Source organism: Sapajus apella, unplaced genomic scaffold (assembly GCF_009761245.1).
Source record: "Sapajus apella isolate SASKATOON/1434 unplaced genomic scaffold, GSC_monkey_1.0 scaffold1, whole genome shotgun sequence".
In the NCBI taxonomy this organism is placed as follows: Eukaryota; Metazoa; Chordata; class Mammalia; order Primates; family Cebidae; genus Sapajus; species Sapajus apella.
The window spans coordinates 17,630,109-17,653,391 of record NW_022436941.1 but is presented as its reverse complement, the minus strand read 5'-3'; the positions used below and the strand labels follow the sequence as shown (position 1 = coordinate 17,653,391).

The window sequence follows — 23,283 nt, the reverse complement described above, 5'->3', positions numbered from 1 at the left end:
CTTTCAAGTCCCTGACCATTCAGACCATTGGCCACAGCCCCTGAATTGTTGTATAATCACATGTCTGGCCATTTCTCCTTCCAAGGAAAGTTCACAATCAAATGTACTGCCTGAAGTTCTGCCCACAGAGAGGATTTCTCTTCACCATTTTCCTTCAAAGATATCCCAGAGAGGGACAGTGTTACTACAGTTGTCCACTTCCAGGTGGTACCTGCTTATAATGTAGAACCAGCTGTAAGCCAGGCACTAGTCTTCCCTTCCTCCATCAAAATGATCATTGGGAACTCCCCATGGGGCCATAGGTACAGGCTGGAGAGAGAAGGCCATGTGGCTGGATTAGGGCCACCTCTTTCTGTAACTTGCTTGCCCCTTCAGGGCCTGCTTGGGTTTGTCTCCTATATACCACTTTCCATTTGATAATGGAGTGCTGATGGTCATGCCTAACTTTATAGCTTGATGGATCAGATAACACACTGTTCATGATGGCCAGGTCAGGTCACTTGGTACCTTGGTGGCCCATGGTTAAGTATTCAGTCTCTACTAAAACCCAGTAGCAGGGTAAGAGCTGTTTCTCAAAAGCAGAATAATTATCCGCAGAGGTTGGCAGGGCTTTGCTCCAAAATTCAAGAACCTGCATTGCAGTTCACCTCTAGCAACCCGCCAGAGACCCCAGACAGCATCTGTATCTGCCACTGGTACTTCAGGCACCACTGGATCTGCTGGTTCATATGGCCCAAGTAGCAGAGCAGTTTGTATGGCAACTCGGACCTATTGCAGAGCCTGTCCGTATTCTGGAACCCACTCAAAACTAGAAGCTTTTCAAGTCACTTGATGAATAGACAGGAATAACACGTCCAAATGAGAAATATGTTGCCTCCGAGATTCAAAGAGGTCCACTCACATTATGAATGATAATATTCTTTACTCAGCCTACAGAATTAAATATATGACTCTCATCCAAAAACACTCTCACAGAAACACCTAGAATAATGTTTGACTGAATATCTCGGCACCCAGTGGCTCAGTCAAGTAGACACGTAAAATTAATCATTGTACCACCTTCCAAAAGTGAAATGTACTCTTCCTTCATAAACTTTTTTTTTTTTTATTTTTAGTGTTTTTCTCCATTTTGTTCAGATAAATATAAAATGAGAACCATTTTTACATTTTATTATCTGATATTTATTTGCAGCTGGAGGGTTTTTCTTCAGATGCATACCTGTGGAAAGTGGGCAACCAAATTTTTAAAATGTGAATATAGTGCAGGATAAGTTTATTAAAAAGTTCTGTTTTCCTTGTTTATTATTGGTGAACAATTAGATCTCATTGTCAGTAAAAATTGATGACTGCAGCTTCCAAACTATTGAGCCTGAGCTAATAAATGCAACAGTTGTTCATAATTTGGTGGTAAATGACCTTTAAATGTAGCTGTTTATGGAGGCTGTCCTTGGGGAACAATTTAACTTCCAAATGACACCCATGAGTACTTGTTATCATTTAAATATGCTTCCTTTTGTCAATAACAGAATAACAAATACTGGTTAGATTTCTGATGTTGATTCAGATACCAGGAAACCTGCTGAATAAATTAGTGTACATTTGATTTATATTGACCAAAATTTTTTACATTGCTGTGTTACAGGTCAAGGTGACATGCATTTAAATGTGGTGTAGAGCAGAGGTCGTGCTTGACTGACAGAAATGCTTATGTTGCTTTTAATTAACTTTTAAATATTATCCTGACATTTCTTCTTAAATACCAATGATTATGAACAGGATTGAAATTAACTTGGGACATTAGTGGAGAGCTTACTTAAAATGTCAGTAATCTTGATTTTTCCCATAAAAATTATTGGAATGTATTATTGCTACATTTTATCTCATAATTTGTATGGAAATCAAATCTGCTTTTTCCGTCATAGACTCTAAATTCATTGTCTATGTTTTTTCCATTGATAGTTTTGCAGAAATAATCTGAGATAGCATTGAAAAAAGCAAAGTAATGGACAAAATCTTACCTAGTTCAGAACTACTTTATGAGGCAAATGCATTTCTTAGTTCTATGAGCTTTTTTTTACTGATGTTGTTATTTGTGTGTGGTTGGGGGATTGTTTGCAGGGTGACGCCATGGATTAACTTTGTCAGCCATTCATTAGTAGTCCAAAATAGTATAATTTTAGGGAAGCTTTAATCAACACCTGATTTGCCCTTTGAGAGGATATCTTCACCCTGAATGCTGCTTCATTTGCATTTAATTATTGTTGGGTAAAAAGCATTTTGCTTGTAGTAATGGAATATTTTTCATTTAGGCCTTGTGAGAATTTTCATATAATTCAGAACTTTAGAACGGTGATTTACAAAGCTTTTTAGTCTTTATCAACCATAAAGATCTTTGTTGTTATTTAAAATATGTGCCTTGGAAATGTAGGATAACCTTTTGAGCTCTGCATGCGAAGGAGCTGCACGTAATCAAAAAGCAACACAAAGCTCCGCTGCTTCAAAACTTTCTATGATGTGAGAAACCCCGTCTCTACTAAAAATACAGAATTAGCCAGGCATGGTGGTGTGTGCCTGTAATCCCAGCTACTCAGGAGGCTGAGGCAGGAGAATCACTTAAACCCCGGGAGGCGGAGGTTGCGGCGAGCCGAGATCGTGCCATTGCACCATAGCCTAGGCAATAAGACCGAAACTCCGTCTCAGAAAACAAACAAACAAACAAACAAAAAACCTAAACACAGATTTCTATGATGAATTTCTACAGATGTAAACAGAGCTGCCCTGCAGAACAAAAAGGACCTCAACCCTGCCCACATGTAATGAATAGCAGTGGGCCTGGGATGTCAGCTTAGTTTCAGCCAGTGACACTTGGTTTCAGTGTTGTTCCTTAGCCTGCAGCTTTGTACCTAAATTTAATGAATCCAGAACAGCATTAATCCCATATTGTACCTAACGGCAAAAGTAGTGACAGTGTTAAAAAATGCTAATAAGTGAGAAACGGAAGTGGAGATAATAAAATGGAAAGTGGTGGAAGAATGACAAATGCATTTGCATGTGAAATGAATCATCCAATTGTAGGAATGATTATTAAGGACAGAGGGGAGACTCATGCAGCATTTCTCATACGCCGGCATGCACATGTGTAGGGAGCTGGGGGAAGTGCCTGGCACATGGAAAAACTTTGGGTGTTAGTACCACTTCAGGGGCCTGACCCTAAGGGAGAGGGCAGGGAGTTTGAGAAAAAGGCTGTTGATGTGGTGGTGCTGCTGGTGGATGGCACATTGGAACACCAAAGGAGGATTTGGGTTTCTGGTGCACGTTGCTAGCTGCTAAAGCCATGGAGCTACGCCTTGCTGCACACTGGCATCACCCGGAGAACTTTACAAACTGCTGATGCCTCCGGCCCACCCTCAGAGAATCTGATAGTTCTGGGGTATGAATTGAGCATCAAAATTTTCTAAAGGTCCCTGGGTGAATCTTATGAACAGTGGAAGGTGAGAACTACTGCCCTGAAGATGTCCCAGGATGCTCATGGAGATTGTTAAGGCAGATTACTTGCCCCAGCACATATTATTAGTAAGTTAGTTCAGTAATTCTTGGGGAACACTTAAAAACACACATTAACAAGCTTTGTCCCCAGAGATTCTCATGCCATAGGGGCTCAGGCTCTGGTACTGTTTAAAAACTCTCCAGATGATTTTAATTTGTAGCTAAGCCTGCAAACTGTGGGGTAGTTAGCTTCCCTTTTTGGAAAAGATGCCCTGTAGAGTGTATATTCAGCATAAAGGAGAAACATCAGCTTTGTCTTAAAGCTTTAAAGGCTGGTTCACATTCTGATTCTGCAAAAGTGCATCTAGGACTGGCTTATAAACAAATGAACTTAAGAAAAGCTTATCTGACCTCAACTTGCTTGCTTGAGGAAGTTCTAAGGAGTGTCATTATTAAGCTCTGGAGCCAGACAGACTTGATTCCACATTCTGACATTGTGACTAGTCAGGGAAACTTGTACAAGTCATTTAACTTCTCTGAGTCTCACTCCCTAAAATAATTATTCCCTTTTCTCATAAGAATCACCTGTAAGTACCAGGCACAAAGACCTCACAACAAGGAGCTATTGTTATTTCTGATACTTCTAATTAAAATTTTTGCCAGTTGGAGCTAATACATCATATATATTTTACCTTCTTTTCATCAGTATGAGAATTTTTTTTTCTCTCACTTTAGAATTATTGCAAATTTAATTCACTGCTTTAAGTTTTTATAAAAGCAGTATCAAAAGATCCCTGCAGTGGTTTTAAATTAGCGAATAACGTCTGTAGTGTCCCAGCCACATTGTATGTAAGAGAAAATGAAGAATGGTGATTCTGTGGTTAAACCAATTATTAACAGCTATTTATTGATCACAGAATACTTAGGTGAAATTCCAGCTACCTTTCTGTGCTGTAGGCTCTAGTGGTATTCTCAAGGAAAACCTTATATTGTTTTCCTACTTTCTCCATTTATAAAAAGTTCTTTTTAGAACTAAGAGGCCAAAGAACCAATCCTGAATTTGTAAGTATGGTCATCCCTCAATATCCATGGTGGATTGGTTCCAAGACTCCACATGGATACAAAAATCCGTGAATGCTCAAGTCCCTGATATAAAATGGCATAGTATTTTCATATAAACTATGCACATTCTCCTGTGTACTTTAAATCAACTCTAGACTACTTAAATACCTAATACAATGTAAATGCTATGTAAAGAGTTGTTATATATTTGGGGAATAGTGAACAAAAATGTCTATGCATTCAGAATTCTTTTCCCCTTACGTTTTCTAGTCATGGTTGGTTGAATCTGTGGCTGCAGAATCCACAGATATTGAGGGCCGACTGTATCACTGTATACAGCTCTAGCCTGGCAGTGGAATGGGGCCAGCTCCCACCCAGACCCATTTATGTGTGCTTTGCTCTGAGCAAAAGTAGAACTTTAGACACCTGTCAATGTTTGTTCAGGTTCAGATGAAGCCAGTTTTAATGAACATCATTTTAACCCAAAGGTTAGGTTTTTGTTTTTTGGTTTTTGAGTGAGGGTTTTGTTCTGTCACCCTGGCTGCGGTGCATTGGTATGATCACAGCTCACTGCAGCCTTGACCTTCTAGGCTTAATAGATCCGCCCGCCTCAGCCTCATGAGTAGCTGAGACTACAGGCACCACGCCACTATGCCTGGCTAATTTTTTTCATTTTAATTTTTGTAGAGACGGAGTTTTGCCTTGTTGACCTGCCTGGTCTCAAACTCCTGGGCTTGAGTGATCTACTCGCCTGAGCCTCCCAAAGTGCTGGGATTATAGGCATGAGACCACACCCAGTCCAGAGTTTTGTTTTTGAAGTTGTTTTTCCAGTCACGGTTTGCTCCTTCTGTGAGTTCTGGGTCTAGAAAAGTTCTGGGAAGCTGATCTTTCTGTGGCCTAGAGAATTCTAAATGCATGGATGGAGAGGCAGGCAGTCTATATAATTGGAAGTTTAGGTCAAAGTTTATGTGATTTGCTATCAGCGTGTTTGCATGCTGGGTGCTTGGTAGGGCCTGAAGAGAGGGCTGGCAGGGACAGTCAGGCAGAAGTGCCAGGCAGGAGCTGTAAGAGGTGGCAGTAGATGAGGGCTGGTTGAAGGCACAGAGTTATGAAGTATGAGGCACAATTTTGTCAGCTCCAATATTTACTTAGATTCATTTATTTAACCAATGGTTCTTCACGGCCTGAATTTTACCAGGCACTGTACTTGGCCCTGGAGATGCCATCACTTTCAGTAGGGATTCTTTTTTTTTTTTTTTTTTTTGAGATGGAGTCTCTCTCTCTCTTGTCACTTAGGCTGGAGTGCAGTGGCACGATCGCAGCTCACTGCAACCTCCATCTCCTGTGTCCAAATGATCCTTATGCCTCAGCCTCCCAAGTACTGGGATTACAGGCACCTTCCACCATGCCCAGCTAATTTTTTGTATTTTTAATAGAGACAGAGTTTCACCATATTGGCCAAGCTGGTCTTGAACTCCTGACCTCAGGTGATCCACCCACCCTGGCCTTCCAAAGTGCTGGGATTATAGGCATGAGCCACTGCACCGACCAGGATTCTTTTTATATGTGAACACAGCGTACAGGGGAGCTGTAGTTAAATCAGCCCATCCTGTATTGTTCCATGGAAATATGAACATATAAATACAATTATGTTAGCAAGATTAAATATGAACAAATTGTTAACCTCAATTTCCTTACCTTCAAAAAGGGTTGCCAACATAGTGAAAACCCATAAAAAATACAAAAATTAGCCAGCCGTGGTGGCACACGCCTGTAGTCCCAGCTACTCAGGAGGCTGAGGCAGGAGAATAGCTTGAACCTGGGAGGCAGAGGTTGTGGTGAGCTGAGATCGTGTCACTGCACTCCAACCTAGGCAACAGAGTGAGAGCCCTCTCAAAAAAAAAAAAGGATTAAGATTAGTATGCAACCCTATAGAGTCATGGAAGATTAAATGAAATAATGCATGTGAAATGCCTGCCTCAGATTACATTTAGCTAAGTGAGGATCAGCTGATGTTATTGGACCTGTCTGCCTTCACAACCTTGGGTTGATCCCTTCCCAGAAGGGAAGGGCTTGTACAGTACAGTCAAGAAAGCTGTGTGAAAGACAGGAAAGCAGCTGGGTGAGATATCCTGGCAGAGCGGACTCTAAGCATACTTCCTTGTTGACTATCATTGGCAAACCAAGGTGGGAGCATTAAATAGGTGAGATTGTTCAAGTAGGGAGGAACATTGATATGTATCCCTTGGGTGCTGACCGGTATGTAGCGTATTTTTCTTGTTCTGCTACTGGGCCACACAGCATTAGGGCCAGCTCTTAGGAATCAGAAAGAAGCTAGGGTTATGTTTATTCTGCAACTTGACCTTTTTGGGAGGAGGTTCTTCCGCTTTTTGGGAGAAAGGAAGTAGCACTGTGGTTGAAGAGTGAATGATGGAGTTGAGAAAACCTGCACAGGCCCCTGGCCCTGCCACGTGCTAACCACGTGTTGAATGGTAACCAGTTGCATAAATGCTGAGTCTTGACTTCCTTCAGTGGAGATAACAGTAACTGCTTCATGACCAATAGGAATTGTTTTACTCAATTGAAATAATAGGTGCCAAGCCCTTAATACATAATTGGTTCTCTAGTAGCTAGTGTTGGTATTTGTTTCTAAAAATCAAAATCTTTATATTGAATTTCTACAAAGAGGTGCCTGAGTTAGGCTTGTATGATCTGAATACAGTTAAAACCAGGAGCGCCTCTCCTGTTCTTATATAACTAAAGCAAAACAAAAACAACAAAGGTAATGCTTTCAAGTAAACATTTGATAGAAATTTCAGTATGGCAAAGGGATTTTGGGTTTATAGAGTTGAATTAGAATTTGACCTGAGTTATTTTATCCATGAACTGTTTAGAATTGTTTCTTAATAGTATCCAGTAGGGACACTCTATTAAAACTGATTAATGATATAGTTTCAACAAATGGAAAATATGATGCCATAAGATAGATTACCCAGAATTCTGCAGAGCTCAAATATTAAGATTCCATGTTTCTGGAGAAAATGTATGTGTCTGTGGATAGCCCATGCAAATATACACTTTTAAAGAAACCTTCCTTTAATATTTTGCTATGATTTGCTTGGGGCTTATGCAGTCTACGAGTACAGCAGAACAGAAGTAAGCCAGACCTGGTTTCTCACCTTCACATGCCTCCACATGCTTCAGTGTCCTCCTTTGTACGGGGAAGTGCTATCACCAGATATTGTCAGGAGAAACATATAAGGGAGACAATAAATGCCAAGTACCTAGCACAGTGCAAGGCATGTATCAGGTTAGGTTACTTTGTAGCAACCTAATACTAACAAATAATTGTTATCATCCTGGGTCTGAAAAGCAGAAGGAGAATGGTAGTCTCTTTATTGCAAGCAGGACATGAGGAACACTTTTTTTTTTTAAGACAGAGTCTTAAAAATCTTGGCTCACTGCAACCTCTGCATCCTGGGTTCAAGCAATTCTCCTGCCTCAGCCTCCCAAGTGGCCTTATTAGCCCTGCGTGGTGGCAGGTACCTGTGAACCCAGCTACCATAGCTACAGTAGCCTGGCTAATTTTTGAATTTTTAGTAGAGACGGGGTTTCACCATGTTGGCCAGGCTAGTCTCAAACTCCTGACCTCGAGTGATCCACCTGCTTCGACCTCCGAAAGTGCTGGGATTACAGGCATGAGCCACCACGCTTGGCCCCATTGCTTTTCTTCAAGTGATTTTCTTAGATGAATATGGCTAGGCAGTAGGTTTTTGAGCTGGCCACAGTACTGGCATTTTGAAAGTGTATATATTTTATAATTTTTTAGATTTGAAAGGTTTTTTTTAATTATTATTTTTTATTTTTTATTCTTCAATATTTCCAGCTGAGATTTGGAAGGTTTTTTAAAAGCAGCCTTTGCTTTATGTCAGAGATGCATTCATATTCGTTGTCCATTAATAATGTCAGTGTATAAAAATGAAAAATATTAGTTTTTGAAGGTCCCTTAACATATTTTGAACTGACTAATTGCTTAACACTGGTAATGTTGTAAGATAGTTAATTTCAAGGAAGTTTCATTAAAAAATAGCTAGAGATTATTTAAAAATCAATGCCATTTAAACCTCTTGTGATCTTCTCCTCCTCAACATAAAGTCTCAACATTGAAGCATTTGCTTCAACGCTTTGAAGCAAAGCATTTATCTTTATGTTATCAAGTAGTGGAATAAATCAATATAACCCAGTAAACGAAGTATTTGAGTGTCTGCTTTGTTCCTACTACAGACCACTGACAACTATAAAGTATGATTCTAGACCTCAAGGAGTTTTTAGTTTAGCTCTGCCCAAAATCACATAATACCTATGAATCAATAATGAGTGCTCTATGGTAATAGCTTGTTCTGAATGGAGATTTTGAAAATGAGATCAAGGAGGAATGGAGTGCAGTACCCAGAAGACTTTCTGCAAGGGATGGTACTTAAGCTGTATTTTGTAGGTAGGATTTAAATAAATGTGTGGAAAGGATAGGGCTTTGTCAAGGAACCTACCCTCAGTAAAGTTAGAAAGATATAAATGAACATTATATCATGGGGGTTAGAAAGGGAGCAGGGTCCTGTGTGCAGGAGGTCAGTGGTGGGTAGAGAGTGGAGGTGTTCTGGATACATGGGGCAGAGCCATGTTGGGGAGGTCCCTGAGGAGGACCACCTTTGTTCCTTGTGCTCCTGGAGGGTGGGCATCTGCCATTGTTGAAGCTGACAAAGTCAACCTTTAGACTTTTGATGGGCATTGGGAAGAGGAGGGGCACATTCTGGTGGGGAAAATATGAGTTGCTTTCAGGTGAGGGGTGGAGATGAGAGAGGGCCCTGTCACTGGCACTACTCAAGGAGTGCCTGTGGGACTGCCAAGGATATTTCTCCGAGATCTGCCAAGGGTATTTCTCCAAGATTAGGTGGGGGTGAGACCAGAGACTCTGAGTCCTGAGAAGTCTCTTTGTGAAGAAATAAACAAGGCTGCACAGAATGTTAATGAACAGCAAAGTAATATGAAAATGAGGAAACCATGCTGATTAAACTTACCTTGGTATGTAGAATGTTTCTAAAGAGGGTTGATGGAAATCAGGTATGGGACTGTGGCTTTAGTCCAGGATGAAGGTCTGGACTGGGACTGTGCAGGGGATGGACATGAGAGATTGTGAAAAGAATATCTGAACTTTAGAAACTGTAGTTGGTAGCTGAAAGAAAAAGATAAAATTTAGTATCCTTTGTCTCATCTCTGCCTAACTCTCCACTCAACACTCCTGAACTGCCTCACTCGTTCCCCAGCTCCGGGAGAACCAGGGATGTCCACGCTCTGAGTCTCATGATCTTCTGCCTACAGGAAGCCTATCCCACCCCTGACCCAAAGTTGGTTAACTTGCATTTTTGCTTTTCAAGCTAGTTCTAGTTTCACTTCCCCCTGGTAGCCCGGGGTGAGAGTTTTGATTCTGCCCGAGTTTGCTTCTTACTCCATTAATGGTATCTTCAAGCCAATGGGCCAACGAATGGTGATTCCCCACTGGACTCCTCTCTTGGTGTCCTGCTCCTATGGACAGGAGCCCTCAGGCTATGCTCTGAAAGATGGCTGCTACCCATGCTGGATGTCTACTCTGTTCAGATGATGCTTCAGACTCAACCTGAATCTTGCTTTTCCTGTACAGGAAAGGTATTGTGGGAGCAAGGATTTGGGGAATCCACACAAGGGAATGATGGCTGACCTGGGAGGGTCCATTACAGCTGCAACAAGCCGCATCTGCCTTGAGTGAAATTATTCCTAGATAATGAGAGAACCTCCTTTTGGGGACCCCGGGTGGGAGAATGGAGTGGGAAGGTTGGTGCCACTTCCTTGTTTTGTTCGCAGAACTTGGTAAGTAAGATTCTTTCCTGCCTTCCAAGTATCTGGTTGGTGCTCAGCTCAATTCAGGCCTGCTGTGTGGTTTTGGAGACCCAACGGCAGTTCTACAGAGGTTAGAGAGGTCAGGAGAACGAGGTGAAGAAGGGGCCAGTGGGAGATGGAAGTTAGATTACAGTGGATTAAGGAAGCTAGGAGAGAGTGAGGACCCTGCCAGATGCTTTGACTATTAAAAGAGGGAGAGAAGTCATAAAAGCACGAAGGAAAAGCAGGGTCAGGTCAAGGCTTTTTCTAAATCAGACCAAAGACAGTAAGTACTTCAAGGTCAGAGAATGGAGTTAGTGGCATAAAAACCTGAGAGTTTTGAAGGGAGAAGAGTTTACGTGGAGGTGGGAATGAAGCTTCCCAGGAGGTGCACTGCTGTTCTTGGAGAAACCTATAACCCTGTCAGGGTTACAGATTTGTGTTAATGATTCAGCCATACAAAGTTTGGCATTAAGGAATGAGTTTAGAGCAGCATTGTTCAATAGAAATATAATGCTAGCCATGTGTGGTGGCTCACGCCTGGAATCCCAAATCTTTGGGAGGCCAAGGTGGGAGGATTGCTTGAGGCCAGGAGTTTGAGACCAGCCTGGGCAGCATAAGCAAGACCCCATCTCTACAAAATAGAAATAAAAAATTAGCTGAGTGTGGTGGTGCACAGCCATAGTTCCAGCTACTCAGGAGGCTGATGAAGGAAGATCGCCTGAGCCCAGGAGTTTGAGGCTGCGGTGAGCTATGATCAAGACAGAGCAAGATTCTGCCTCAAAAATAAATAAATAAATAAATAATTAAAATTGAAAAAAGAAATATGCAAACCACAAATATGAGCTACAGGGAGATTTTAAAATTTTTAGTAGCCATATTAAAGTGAAGTGAATTATAATAATATATTTGATTTAATGCAATAAATCCAAAATAGTGTTCTAATGTGTAATCTATATAAACATTATTAATGAGACAACTTGTTATTTTTGTAGTAACTCTTTGAAATTGGTGTCACTATGCTTACAGAGTATCTCCATTTGGACCAGCCATGTTTTAAATGCTTGACAGCAGCATATGGTGAGTGCCATACTATGTTGGTCAAGGCAGATTTAGAGAATAGGAAGGGGTCCAACTTCCAGCAAAACATGTAGTGAGGCAAGAATAAAGGTATCCTGTTTCAGGATCTGAACTTTCAAACTTTAGCCCCTGTTGAGAATACAATCTCAGTATTCTTGGTGTACACTGTCAACATGAGTTCTCTGCAGGCTCTTGGTTTCAGTTCAGGTGAGGAATATTGTTCTTGTGGTTGCCCTGTCCTTAAGTAAATGGAAGTGTGGAATTGAGAAGCAGTATTGAAGGAGGCTGAGCCAAACTCTTCAGACTTAGTTTCTCTCTCTGCCATTTCAAGCTGTGAGACATTGAATAAGTTACTTAACTGCTCTGTGCCTCAGTTTCCTTATCTCTAAAATGAGGATAGTAATAAATTTAATCAATTAATGTATGTATGTGTTTAATAGAGACAGGGGCTTACTATGTTGCCCAGGCTGGCCTTCAACTCCTGGGCTCAAGCGATCTTCCTGCCTTAGCCTCCCAAAGTGCTAAAATTACAGGCATGAGCCACCAAACCCAGCCAGTAATAACAAATTTTAATTAAATGACATTTTTATACCTATGTTATAGGGTTGTTGCAAAAACTAGATGTAGATGACTTAGAACAATAGTTCACCCACAGTTAAGGCTTAACAAATAAGTTAAATTTTAAAAGAAAATATTTAGGCTACTTTATTTGAGTCAGTGTTAATTACCATTGTAGACTTTTTCAAAAAAAATGTCTAAGGACCAGGACTTGTTTATGGAATGTTGAAGTCTGAGTTGCAGCAAAAAACTGCCTCCTCCAATTTTCTGTTTACTTTGGAGAAATAATACAACATAGGTAAAGTTTCACATTTACCAAATTAAAATATGTGAAGCAGTAATCAATATATTATCCTTAAAGGAGCTGCCTTAGAATGGGCAATGTACTCTTTAAAATCTTTTATAAATGGAGTAGCAAACTTGAATCTGAGATATTGGTGTTTCGGAGACGTGTAGTGACATGAGGCAGCTTTGTTCTAATTGCATCCCAAGTTTGAAAATTTTTCATTAAGAATATCTGAATGAAGAGGTGGTTAGAATGGGGCTGACGGTAAAGGAGAGGAGGCCAAGGAAGCAGAGACGTTGTAAAAGCTACTTCCCACATGCCCTTTATCTGTTAGTCAATGCCCTATTTTTCAAATGAGCTTTTACAATAACCAGATAGCTGGATCACATCACTAACGGAGGATGCACAAACCTGCCTGCCTTCTTATGTCCAGCTCAGCCCTTCTAACTGAGTGCAAAGTTGATTTTTGCCTATAAAAGTGGAAAATGGACCTGATAAAAATGTTTAGTCTTCGAGGCCTCGTTTTATTTATCGTATCAGAAAAGAACAATGCTTTGTGTTGTGGTCAAAATAGAAGCTGACCTTGCTTGTTCACTAAAGCTCAAATCCTAGAGATAAGGGGGGCAAAATAATAGAGTACAATGGAAAGAGTAGGGTGTAATTATTTGTAGCTTGTCAAGTGAAGCCCTTTCAAGCCCCAAGTGATTCAAATCTGGGAACTCTGCACAATTCTGTAAACTAACCACAACCAGCATCAGAGAAATCTCCCCTGGCCCGCAGACAGCATCGAAATTGCATCAGTTTGTCATGCACTGAGCATGCCAGCCTCACACAATATCATTTGGTTGCAAATGGGCCTGCCCCTAAAGCCCTGAAACACATTCTGTGGTATCTGACTCTTGGCCTGCGATTTGTCATGTCCCTGCTGCTATCAGTGTGCAGTAATTTTAATAGATTCTGATGGTTTCCTTGTAGAAACACAGGATGCATCTGGTTTGGACACAGGACACAGGAGAGACTCTTCTGGCCAAAGACAACAGGAATGTGTGCAAAAAAATTGGAGATTCACTTAATTTCATTAAAAATTTGTTTTAGGCTATACAGTTATATTTTCTGATTTTGTTTTTTAATTATAAAGAGACCAGATGATTAGAAGAAATCTGATTTTTTTAAAAGTATTGCACAGTTTAACATATAGAAATATATTGTTCATTTTATCTTTAAAATAGTTGCCTTTTTAGAGGTACATTACTGACAGTATACTTATTCCGCTTTTAGAAGTTACTAACTTCATATGGAGTTAGTCTAATATAATGGTTTATTTGGTCCCTTACTACTCAATATGTGGTGGTCTATGGATCAGCAGCATTGGTGAGAATGTGTTACAAACGCAGATTGTCAGGCCCATCCCAGACCTACAGAATTGGACCAGGGGATTCATGTGCACACCTAAGTTTGAGAAGCTCAGGATCTCAGGCTTAGAGCACAGGCTTTAGAGTCAGAGAACTCTGTGTTGATATTCTGTCTTTCTGACTTAGTGTGCTTGACTCTGGGCAGTTTGGTCAATTCTGCTAAGCTTCAGATTCCTCATCTACTGAGTGGGGATTATAATTACTTATATGGTTATTTTGAGGATTGAATAAAATTATATACACATAAAATTATATAATTAGGTGTACATATATTAAATAAAGCTATGTATATAAAATTATGAATACATATAAGTATCCCTATACTTCTATTTATATAGACCTGACATAGAAAAAGCATACAGTAGATTAAAGATGTCATATAGTGTCGGTTCCATGGACTTTGCCTTAAAAGCATTAACATTTGTCTAATTGTGAAATAATTCACTTGCTAATAATTTCCATGGCACAAGAATTGTGAATTTTGTTTGTTGGATTTTTTTTTTTTTTTTTTTTTTTTGAGACAGGGTCTCACTCTGTCACTCAGGCTGGATTGCATCGCTGTGACCAACTCCTGGGCTCAAATGATTCTCTCACTTCGGCCTCTGGAGCAGCCAGGACTATAGGTGCATGCCACCATGCCCAGCTAATTTTTTACTTTTTTATAGAGACAGAGTCTGACTATGTTGCCCAGGCTGGTCTCCGACTCCTTGCCTCAAGAGATTCTCCCACCCCAGCCCCCCAAAGTGCTGGTATTATAGGCATGAGCCATCTCACCACACCTAACTGTGAATTTTATAGGTGAACTTTAGCCGGCTGTAGCTGAATTTAGTGTTAGGATGCCTCTATTCCCTCCCACATATCTTGTTAGCCTTTTTTCCTATAGCATCTTTCTGCTGTGATTTAGAGTATATGGCAGAGCCATGGACGGTGCTGGCTACTTGGAGAGTTGTGTAAAATGCACCACCCCCCGAATTCTTGGAGATTGGACTTCGTCCCATCTTCGTGTCAGCCAGGTTCTGGATAGAGAGCCCTCTGGGCCTTCCGGCCTTGGCCCAGCACACAGCTCCTGCCCTCATCTGTTTGTCCTGTGTTCTGGACCCACTGTGAATGCTTGGGGCTCTCTGTGTCCCTGAAACATCCTGATTGTCATGGGTCATGGGTAGGGGCACAGTCATTTTTTCCTAGTATGGACCTATGGCAAAAAAAATACAGAGACAAAAATTAGGGCCAGATGTAAAATAACTATTTTTTTTCCTTGAAAAACGCTATTGTTTTCTTCCTTTCCTCTTTTTTTCCTTACAATTAATCTCTCAATCTATCTGTAAATGTAAATTTTTCAGTTTACTGGCTTTTAAAATTATGAACAATAACATAAAAATTTAGTTAATTAGGTCACTCAAGTATATGATTTATTTTCATATCCGAACTAGTTAAGGACCTGGGGTCGGGAGTGTATATAGGGAAAAATGGGAGTAGGTGAGGAATTGGGGAAAGCTGGGCAGGGAAACAGAATGGCTTGGGTGGAGGAGTGGGTGGGGCAGATCAAGGGAAAGAGCCACAGAGAAAGCAAAAGTGGTAACAGAACAAGGGACTGCAGCGAGCCAGAGGACGAATCAGTGTGGCTAGGGAGGCTTGTTCAGAATCACTTAACTAGCTCGTCAGTGGTTCAGAAGATAGGAGGTTAACTGTTCTTAACACAGGTTTTTAATCTTGAAATTACACGCAGAATCTTACATGTATGTGTATGTATGCTTCCACAGAAGTCTTCACATTTTCAGATCTGTGACTACAAGAAAGGTTGAGAATCACTCCTCTTCACTACTCCAGCTGGCACTTCTACCAAAGCCAAAACTGTCCCCTATGAGTTATATTTCTGCATATTTAAGAGCTTTCTTGTTTATACAATTATTAATATAATAGCCTTTTCTGTATTTGTTCGTCTATGATTTATTAAATCTCTTGAACGGAAATGAAATGAACAAATGGCATGTCTTCCTAGATAATATTACCATTACATTCTTTTCTTTTCAAATTTTAAACTTATGTCATTGGTTAGCTTTTGTCATAATTCTGTGAACTTCTATTAATGTTTGTACATTACATTAATGTTAATGTTACTGTCTTGGAACCAGTAGGCTTCAAAACTGCCAGAAATGTATTACTCAGGATTGCCACATCATTGTTTTTTTTTTTTTTTTTTTTTTGAGACAGTGTCTTGATCTGTTACCCAGGGTGGAGTGCAGTGGGCACAGTTACAGCTCACTGCGAGCTTGAGCTCCTGGGCTCAAGAGATCCTCCCACCTCATCCTCCGGAATAGCTGGGGCTGCAGCATGCATGCACTACCACACCTGGCTAATTTTTAAAAATATTTAGTGGACTTGGGCTCTCAATCTGTTACCCAGGCTGGTATTGAACTTGCGGGCTCAAGCAATCCTCTCACCTTGTTCTCTCAAAGTGTTAGGATTACAAGCATCAGCCAGTGCTCCTGGCCACATCATTGACTCTTACACTAGAACTTTGCTTGAGTGGATTGGTGAATATTTTCTGTGATAATTCCATTGGTTCTGTAGAAGAAACAGATTTAGTGTCAGCTTTAACAAACACCGTTTGATTTATTCAATTGAATATATAAATGTTCAGTTTTACTTACAAATTTAGAACTTGGAAGTATCAGATATGAAACACATTTTCTAACTTTTCCTTTGGTTCCTGTAGGAATCAGTTTGTCTGATTTGAATTCTGGATTTTTTCCCTCTACTTATTGTACTTATTGCTGTCTTGAATAATTACCCCCAATTGTTTCTTTTGTTTTCTTTTTGAGACGGAGTCTTGCTGTCGCCTAGGCTGAAATGCAGTGGTGCAATCTTGGCTCACTGCAACCTCTGCCTCCTGGGTTCAAGCGATTCTCCTGCCTGAGCCTCCAGAATAGCTGGGATTGCAGGCATGCCCCACCATGTCCAGCTAATTTTCATATTTTTAGCAGAGATGGGGTTTCACCATATTGGCCAGGCTGATCTTGAACTCCTGGTCTCAAGTGATCCACCTGCCTTGGCCTCCCAAAGGGCTGGGATTACAGGTATGAGCCAGCACACCCAGCCTGCTTTTTTATCTGACAGAATGTACATCAAAAAAAAAAAAAAGAATTTCTTTCAATAAAATCTGTCCTCTGTAATTACAGTTCCAACTGCAGTTGACTCACCTTAGACTTTAATAATAGAGAACAAGTAATAGAGACTGTAAGGCATGTCAGGTGGGGAGTAAGAGAAAGGTTCTGACAGAAGAACAGGGGTGTGGGGTGGAATAACGAGTGTCAACAAGTGGGGGTGCTGTGTGGTTGCCGAGTGGAGAGCATCTCAGCCTCTCTCTGTTGAGGGGCCTCTGTTCTAGCGGAAGGTAAGTAGTCTCTGAATGGAAAGGTCAATATTTATGCACAATTGCTCAGAAAAATGTGAAAAACAAAATGCATTTGTACAAACATTTCTACTTAGGACCATTGTACCAAATTGGCACATGTATTCTTAGAGAACTGTTGGCCCTTTCAGAAGCATGCTATTATGGAAAAGAACATGTTGAAATAATTGTTTATACCAATTTAGAAGTAAACAAGGAAATCGTTTTTTAAAAGCACCGTCGAAGGGCTGGGCTTGAATAGAGTTGGGGACACTCCCTGCATCTGTGGGAATGGAAAGAAGGAGGCTGGATGTGTAGGTTCTCAGTGTTGGGGGCTCCCCATTTTTCTTGGATGTTACTTCCTTCCTGCATGCCTCCCTGCCCCTCCTCCCCAAGCTCATTCTCTGTTCCTTCTAGAGTAGACACCTGTTGCCCACAGCCTAGCCAATGAGGTGGGGTAGGGGGCACACTATTCAATGCCTCAGGCACCTCCTGTGTTCCAGGCCCTTCTACCTCTGCGTTTGGAATCCCCTGCCGCCCCTCCCCACTTTTCTATCATCTTCTTTTTACATGCTCTGAGAATGGTGGCTTCCTCCTTCTCTCCCTTCTAATGCCTTGTTATCTGTGACAGTTTTTGGTGTACCAAAATTACCCTTTCTTATATCTCTAATGTCATTTCTAAGGAATTCGGGGTGGAAGGGCCTATAGCCTATTGTCAGTCTGCTACCTTAACTCTGGACCAAGCAGCTGCTCCTTTCCTTTGGGTCCTGACTTTCTCAGGTCGTTATTGAATTCTGGGAAGTTGTCAGCTCTTGGAACTACTTTTAGATGTATGTAGAGTCTTCTCAATCTAGCCTTCAAGCATTTTTATTACTCTTTCATATTTCTTATGCCCTTATCTCTCTCACTGTGTTCTGGGTAATTTTATAAGATTTCTCTTCCACTTCATCAGTTTTCTCTTCAGCTTTGTCTAATTTGTTTAACTGAACCAGAGTTCTTGATTTCAGTGATTGTAGTTTTTTTTTTTTTTTTTTTTTTGGATGGGGTTTTTCCCTTTTTTTCCAGGCTGGAGTGCGATGGCGCGGTCTCGGTTCACTGCAAACTGCGTGTCCTGGGTTCAAGCAATTCTCCTGCCTCAGCCTCTGGAGTATCTGGGATTACAGGCACATGGCACCATGCCTGCTAATTTTTATATTTTTAGTAAAGATGAGATTTCACCATGTTGGTCAGGCTGGTTCGAACTCCTGACCTCAGGTGACCCACCGGCCTCAGCTTCCCAAAGTGCTCGGATTACAGGCGTAAGCCACTGTGCCAGGCCTGTATTTTATATATATATAGGATTTTTATTTGGTTCTTTTTTATATCTCCCTATGTATGTTTCATTTGACTTGCTTTTGATTTATCCTATTCTAATGGATGTTATTACTTTCATTATCCTTTTAAGCAGATTAAGTGTTCTTCACAGTTTTCAGTTCTTTTATTTGCATTTTTTTCCTGATTATTTGTTGACCTTCTGTGGTTTTTAATTTTAATCTGCAGGCTTACTACAAAAATGTGAGTCTACCCTCCCTCCACTCTGTTTTGTTGCATCCTCCTAGTCCCTAGTTCAGGCCAGGTTCCTATCACTTAGGGAGGGACAGAGTATAGCACAGTTGTTAAGAGTGCAGGCTCTGAAACCTGACAGCCTGAGTTCAAGTCTTGGCGCTGTTGGTTACTTGTGTGTTATCTTGGCATATCATTTAACATTTCTGTGCCTCAATTCCTCATCTATCAAATGAGGATAATAGTATCTAACTTAAACTGTTGTTTTGATGATTTCAATAAGGTATTGCTCAGACGTAAATCTGGATCATAGTGAGCACTTTATAAATTTTGACAAATAAATTCAGAATATTGCAGATCCAGAATGAGCCAACAGGATTTTTACTCAATATCTGGTTTCTTGGCTCCATTAGCTACTTACTTCCTGCTGCCTCCGATGTGCATTTAAGGCCACAACTCTGGGTGGCCATAAGAATCCTCATATCAAGCAAGGGGTGATCCTGGCTCCCCTCACACTATTCCCTAGAAGCGGACTTTTGATTCCCATTACTCCATAGGAAATGAACTATCAGCCCCCCTGCCTGCTTCTGGTCTTGTAGTTCAGTAAGTTGTAGATGTCATGGGACAACTTTGTGTTTTTTGAGAAAGAATCTCACTCTGCTGCCCAGACTGGAGTACAGTGGTGCAATCATAGCTCACTGCAGCCTCCACCTCCAAGTTCAAGCAATTTTCCTGCCTTAGTCTCCCCAGTAGCTGGGATTACAGGGATACACCACTATGCCTGGCTAATTTTTGTATTTTTAGTAGAGATGAGGTTTCACCATATTGGCCAGGCTAGTCTCAAACTCCTGACCTCAATTGATTTGCCTGCCTCGGCCTCCTAAAGTGCTGGGATTACAGGCATTGAGCCACCGTGCCTGTCTGGAACAACCTTTAAATAACTATTTTGAAATCATTTTAAGTGTACCAAAAAGTTGCAAAAATAATACAAAGAATTCTCATTTCTGTATACCAACATTCCTCAGTTTTTAACATCTTTATTATTTCCCCAGTCCCCTCTCTGTTTTTTATAGACATCTATACCTATCTGTCTACACACAACTCATCTATCTATATGGATGTATACAGGCCGAGTATCCCTCATTTGAAAATCTGTAATCTGAAATTCTCCAAAATCCAAAACTTTTTGTGTACCAACATGAAGCTCAAAGGAAATGCTCATTGGAACATTTCAGATTTTCAGATTAGGGATAATCAACCAATACATAGGATGCAAATATTCCAAAATGGGAAAAGACCAAAACCCTTTTTGTCTCAAGCATCTCAGATAAGGGATACTCAATCCATATATATACGTGCATATGTGCACATATATGTGTGTGTGTGTGATTTCTTTTTTTGAACCACTTGAAAGTAAATTGCATTGCATATATATGCCTTTTCACCCTTTGTTTTTTCTTTATGCCTAAGGACAAGGAATCTTTTAGTGTAATCACAGTAAAATTGTCAAATCAGGAAGTTTAATATTGACACAATATTTTGTATTCTGTATTACAAACAAATTTATCAGTCATCTCAATAATGTCCTTTTTAGTGTTTTTTGTTTTTTGCTGGTACAAGATCCAAATAGTGCAATGTATTTACTTGCTATGTGTTTTTAGTCTCCTTAAATCTGGAACTGTCTCTCAGCTCTTATTTGTCCTCTGTGACATTGTCATTTTTGTAAAGAGACCAGTTGAGACAGGCCATAGACTGTCCTTCATTTTGACTTCATCTGATGGCTCCTTATAGGTAGATTTAGGTGATACTAGAGAACTCTATAAGGTCACTCTGTGACCTTCTTAGGGTATCACATTCAGAGGCATATGGTATCTGTTTGCCCCAAACTAGTGATGCTAATTTTGATCACTGGTTAGGTTTTGATGTTTTCTCTGTTGTCTATGATGGTGTTTTCCTTTTACAATTATTAACTAACACTTGGGAAGACACTTCGAGTTTATATAAGGATTCTGTTCCTCATCAAATGTTTCTGTCCTCGTTCAGCAGACATTAAATGTTTTTTGCCTAAGTTTTCGCTCTGTTGTTGGCAAAATGACTGTCTAACTCCATCATTCCTTCTCTATACGGAAAATATTTCCATTTAGAGGGGATTTTTTTTTTTTTTTTTTTGAGATGGAGTTTCACTCTTGTTGCCCAGGCTGGAGTGCAGTGGTGCAATCTCGGCAACCTCTGCCTTCTGGGTTCAAGTGATTCTCCAGCCTCAGCCTCCCGAGTAGCTGGGATTACAGGTATGTGCCACCATACCGGGCTAATTTGCGTTTTTAGTAGAGACAGGGTTTCTCCATGTTGGTCAGGCTGTTCTTGAACTTCTGACCTCAGGTGATCTGCCCACCTTGGCCTCCCAAAGTGATGGGATTATAGGCATGAGCCACCATGCCTGGGCGGATTTTTTTTTTTTTTTTGTCATAGAGTTTCACTCTGTTGCCCGGGCTGGAATGCAGTGGCATGATCTCGGCTCACTGCAACCTCTGCCTCCCAGGTTCAAACGATTCTCCCACTTCTGCCTCCCGAGTAGCTGGTATTACAGGTGTCTGTCCAGCTAATTTTTTGTATTTTTAGTAGAGACAGTGTTTCGTCCTGTTGGCCAGTCTAGTCTTGAACTCCTGACCTCAAGTGATCCACCTGCCTCAGTCTCCCAAAGTGCTGGGATTACAAGTGTGAGCCACCGCACCTGGTGTAGAGGGGACTTTTAAAGCATGAATTTATAGCTCTATCTTGACAGTTAAGTACCCAGAAATGTCCTTTCTGTAACTGATTATCTTTCAGGAAATGAGGTGTAGTTGAGCAGTGACTTTAACTATAATCTTTTTGTACCTTTACAGAAACAGGAATTGTTAATTAAAACTTTTATTCCTTCAAGATTTTTCTGCAAGGATTTTAAAGTAAAATTTAAATAGTATATAAGGGTATGAAGTGAAAACCAAAAGCTTCTTTTGTTTTCTGCCTTAACTCTCAGTGGGTAATAGTTTGGCATAGAGCCTTCCAGACAAAAATGGAATCATATGAAATTACTGTTCTAAATTGCTTTTTCAAATTGAAGACTTAACGTATCAGGTGTTTTTGACTTTATAAAACTTCACCTAGTTTTTTTTTTTTTTTTTTTTTTTTTTTTTTTTTTTCTACTTAAGTAGTTTATTTTTCTGGTTGAAATTGTTTAGGAGTGTTGACTTTAAAGTGCCTATTTATTCTAATATTAATCTATTCTTTTTAAAAAATACAGATTGGCAGGTAATCTTAAGAATTCTTTAAAGCTAAGTGTTAAATTAAGAAAGCAAGTTACCAAATGGTATGCACATTATGATACCATTTGTGGGAAAAATACCAAATCAATTTTAATTTTTATTGTCATATACACATGAAGTAATCATAGTTACCCAGGAAAAATCCTGTTTTATTGAGGTAAGATGGGGGAATTTTTACCTTGTTTTACTGAAATTTTTTCAGTGATGATGTATTCAATTTTTAAAATAAAATGAAGTTTTTTTAAAGTATAAGTTTTACATATTACCTTACGTAGTTTTTGATTATCTCTTTCCACACGTCCTGCTCTTTAAGCAGTAATGCATACTCCCAAAGAAGGCCTCTCACGTTTCTGGAGAAGTATCACTGGATCTTCCAGATTTATTAAAAATTACATTGACTTTGGTCTGATTTACTTATGTAGAGACTTACCTTATTCAAACCCTTGCTGTTATGTTCAGTTGTATTATTCTTGAATAGACTTTTTGGGCTGGCCAGGAAAATTAATGTTTCTGTGAATAAATGTGTTGTGAATGTTAGATGTTGACTTGTGAGCAAACGTGAAAATCAAATATGTGTGTAATTTGGAGACTGTTGGTTGACTAAAAGGATGCTTCTGTAATTGAAATAGGAATGGTAAGGGTAAGAATATGGGAGTGTAGGGTCAAAGGGATGAGTTCATAACATCATGAGGACCTTCAAAAATGGGGAGGTCCATGCAGCAGACTTATTTCTTTTGTTTTTTCCACCAATGATTAATTTTGAGAAATTAAAATTTAAACCTAAAGGAATATTGAAAGCATAGTACAAGGAACTCTTATGTTCATTCGGATTCACCAGTTAACCTTTTGCTCTGTTTGCTTTATGTTCTTTTTCTCTTCCTTAGTCTCTCTCTTTCTCTATATGTACACACACAATCATAATGTAATAGCTTATTCAGGCAAAGGTCATTACTCTAGTAATGAATAAGCTATTACATTGATTATTGCAAAATGGTGCATTTTCTAACTCTGTCATTTCCTTTAAACAAATTTATTTATGTATTTTATTTACTTTTTTTAATTGAGGCAGAGTCTCTCTGTGGAGTGCAGTGACGCGATCCTGGCTCACTGCAACCTCTGCCTCCCAAGTTCAAGCAATTCTTGTTTCTCAGCCTCCCAAGTAGCTGGGACTACAGGTGCCCACCACCATACCTGGCTAATTTTTGTATTTCTAGTAGAGACTGGGTTTCACCGTTTTGACCAGTCTGCCTTTGA

The 23,283-nt window shown here is 40.1% G+C and overlaps 1 protein-coding gene across 3 annotated transcripts in view; it reads left to right on the top strand.

Annotated features, from left to right (window-relative positions):
* SNX24 (sorting nexin 24) overlaps window positions 1–23,283 on the top strand; it is a 169,754-nt gene that overhangs the window by 19,763 nt on the left and 126,708 nt on the right. For 2 of the 3 annotated variants that reach the window (XM_032268847.1, XM_032268916.1), the window contains one exon: window positions 1,193–1,251. The exons of the other annotated variant lie outside the window; for it this stretch is intronic. The gene's annotated coding sequence lies outside the window, so the exon portion shown is untranslated. The remainder of the gene's footprint in view (window positions 1–1,192; window positions 1,252–23,283) is intronic. 3 annotated transcript variants of the gene reach the window in all.